This window comes from Solanum dulcamara, chromosome 3 (assembly GCF_947179165.1).
Source record: "Solanum dulcamara chromosome 3, daSolDulc1.2, whole genome shotgun sequence".
NCBI lineage: Eukaryota > Viridiplantae > Streptophyta > Magnoliopsida > Solanales > Solanaceae > Solanum > Solanum dulcamara.
Window position 1 is genome coordinate 59,868,763 of NC_077239.1, and position 3,887 is coordinate 59,872,649.

Here is a 3,887-nt window from a genome sequence, read left to right on the forward strand (position 1 = left end):
CTTAACGGTCACACCCTCTTGTTTCAAATTCAAAAACTCTTCCACTTTCGTTTCCCTCAATTCTCTGGGAAAGAAGTGATCAAGAAAGGCTCCCTCGAACTCATCCCAAATTGCAGGCTCAGCATCCTCACCTTTACTTTTCTCCCACTAGTTATACCAGGATTTTCCATATCTCGTCAATGAAATTCTAGGGGTCTTTATCAACCTTAGAACCCATGAATGCCGGCGAATTCATTCTCAGAAAGTCTCTAATTCTTGTGGCAGTAGACGGCTCTTGGGAACTAGAGCTAAGAGTTGGCAAACTCTGGTTACCATTACGGGCAGCTACTAATTGAGTAAGCATAAAAATCGCTCCTCAAAATTCTACCTCCGAAGTTGGTATAGGCAGAGTAATAGACACTTGAGATGCCTCAGCATACCTTGCAGGTCGGCCGCTAGTCTTCGATGGCCGTATTTCTGACTATGGAATCTCTATATTTTCAGCATTTCTCTGGCTGGCAGTATATTTAGGAGGCATTGTCTGCAACGTATAAACGTACGAATTAGAAAAGAAGTCTTATAGAGTTTAACTCTATCGCACGAGTTCAGAGTATGAAAGAAGTGAAACAATTCTTAATGTCTTATAGCCTCCTGATTATAAGTGTGGTGCACAACACACCCATAAGCAAAACTTTACTAGACACGGCTTCATAGACTCCCTAGGACTCTTGAACTCTGTGCTTTGATACCATATTTGTCACACCCCGGGAGGGTACCTTAGACGTGGCCGGCACTCGAAAACCATTTCTAGCCTTCAAGCGAACCACTTGGTCCAATCACATTTTCATTCAGTCACATTCTATCAGCGGAAGACTCAATCATAAGAATACTATTCATATTTTAGGGCCAAAGGCCAAACTTATATCCAATCAACAACTAGCAAGAATAAAACTAGTCAAAATACACAATTCAACATTTTCCACACTCTAGTCTATAAAGCCTCTATCAACAATCCAGGAGGTGTCGATGACAGGTCCATGGCTACCAAAAATCAAAATAAAATAAAACTAATCAAAGCAAAAAAATGATATTTCGGCATCTTATGGAAACAGGGAGGACTCACCAACTAGCTAGAAGTGAATAGATCTTCAACAGTATGCCGGCTGATGATCTCTAGTACCTGTCTCTGCATCATGAAATGATGCAGGCCAAATGGCGTCAGTATGTGGAATGTACGACTATGTAAAATGGCCGAATAAAACAAACATCAAGGGAGAATCAAGTCAACTCGGAATCTCAACTCAGAAGAAGGAACAACTCAATCAAGTGTCCTAAGTCTAAACAAAAATATGGTTTAGACAAGACCAATCACATACAATTCAACCCAATCCGACTCAGAGTACTATCAAGACCTATATGGGAGTTTCTCTTATCCGACAACCATTATTTATGAGCCAGTGATAGTACAACAAGCCGACGTTATTGCCACATCCGTTCATATTTTGTCAGGGTATGAACGAATAAACCAATCATGGATCCATAACCAACCAAGTCCTATCATGTCAGGACAATAATTTGGGAAATATTCGACTTTAATGGTCCAATCCCCTCCTACATTTGACGACGTTGTTATTGGATTTGAGTTATTACTTACTCTTACCCAATTCGGTGCTCAATACTCCTCCCAAGACTCAATGCTCATAAAACTCCATCCAATCAACTCAATCTAATCATATCGACAAGTCTTATTTAGAACCTTGTCAATTCATCAATTCTATCACAATCAAACCTCTTCCAATCATACTATCCAATCAATCCCAATCACATCTTTCAAGAGTAGTTTAGATATGCATTTATGACAACATGTAATCCTATCAAATCATTTCTCCATTCATTTAGCAAATCTTTTTGGGATTCATCAGGACTCCAAGACTCTAAATCAACAATTTAAGATAATTAACATATTTAAGATAATCGACATATTTAAGAAAATCAACAAAATATGTTTAACAACTCATATCAATCAATTCATACCAACATGAAGTATTTATCAATTTCTTGACTCAACAACATCAACATAACAAAAATTAAGTTAATAGATGAAAAAGGCTAATTTGGACATAAGCCCATCAAGAAACTCCATTTTTATGAACATTTAATCTCAAAGAAGATGCAGGGCACATGGATGGACTCAACCCATGTTTTGAATATCCTTACATACCTTGGTGAAGACTTTGAAGGAACCTTGATGTTAGGTCTTCAATGGAAGACTTGAATCCTTAGAATTTTTTTGGGTAATTCTTATTGGAGAGGGATTGAGAAAGAAGAGAATGGTGATTAGGGCTTTTTTTAGAGAGGCACAAGACTGAAAAAAATGGTCCATATCATCCCAAGCTAGTGTATATATAATTAGGGAAAATGTCTAATTTGCCCTTCCTCAAAAATCTGGAAAAATGGGCTAAAAACCCTCCTAGCGCTATAGTGGCGCATCACGCCACTGCAGCGCCAAGCCAAAATGGGCTTAAAACCCTGCACACCTAACAGTGGTGCATCGCACTAAGGACCAAACTACTGAGGCTATTTTCTGGCGCTATAGTGGCAAGTCGCGCCCTTGCAATGCCAAGCCTAATTTTTTCTGAAATCTAGAAAATGGGCTTAAAAACCTTGCAAGCCTAATAGTGGCACATTGCGCCAAGGACCAAACTACTGAGGCTTGTTCCTGGCACTATAGTGGCGCGTCGCGCCACTGCGGCGCCAAGCCCAGGTTTTCCGCAGTTATAGTCCAGGCCTGAAATTCCTGCAGAACTAGTCCGTCGTAGGATAGTCATAACTTTTGACTCCGAATTCTAAAAATTGCAATCTTGGCGGCATTGGAAAGAAGACTCAAAGACCTTTAATTTGATAGGTCATGGGCCACCAGTTCGTTATATTCAAAAAGATAAGGTCGTTGGAAGTTGACCCCCTATATGAACTCATTCGGAAACTTAGCCAAGACGAGTTCTTTGGACTTGGCTTGGTTTTAGGGATCCCTTATGACCCTAAATCATATCTAACATCCTTTAATTACTTACGAATTGATCCTAACTCATGCATGCACTTTAAAATCATCGAGTACAATCCTACACGTACACGAAGAATATTCTGAATCTTAGTGAAAATTTTTAGGGTAATACAGATTTAGGCCATGATTTGCCTTTTCAATAACTTTATTTGGAAGTTTTTCTACTTTAAAAGCATCATTAGGATTGTACCCTGCTTTCACCAACAACTTATATGCATTTGGGTCAAAAGCTTCATTTGTACGCTTTTTAGAAAGTGATTCATATGAATCATGATTTAATGGTCTGAAAAATCCTTCTATCATTTTTGTAGGTGATTTGATTGTATCAATTTGATTGATAGGAAATGTCAACTTTATACTCTGCAACTCATAGGGTGGGATCTTGACCTTGTTTGTCTTTGAAACATAGTGAGAAATAGGAATCGCTCTCTTACTTCAAGATGCCTCACTTGTCTTAGATATTTTACTCAAATCTGAAGGTGTTTTATTATTTTCAATCATGACCCTCGCATTATCAGGTGCTATATCAACCTTTTTTGTGATATCAGCCTTTCTGATTGGTCTCGCGTTATCAACTTTGACTTCTTTTGAGACATGATTCTTTAGTAGAATTTTACATCGGCAAAGTGCGCTTCTGTCTCGGTGAAAGGTTCATCATCAGCAACTACCTTCTTTTGAACCCCATCTTCAAAGTATTTGAAACATTGATGGTAGGTGGATGGTACCACTTTGTTCTCATGTATCCATGGTCTTCCTAACAAGATATTATACGAGGTTTTTGAGTTAATAACATGCATCCATGCACTCGAATGCATATCTCCCATCGTTATATCTAATTTGACAACGC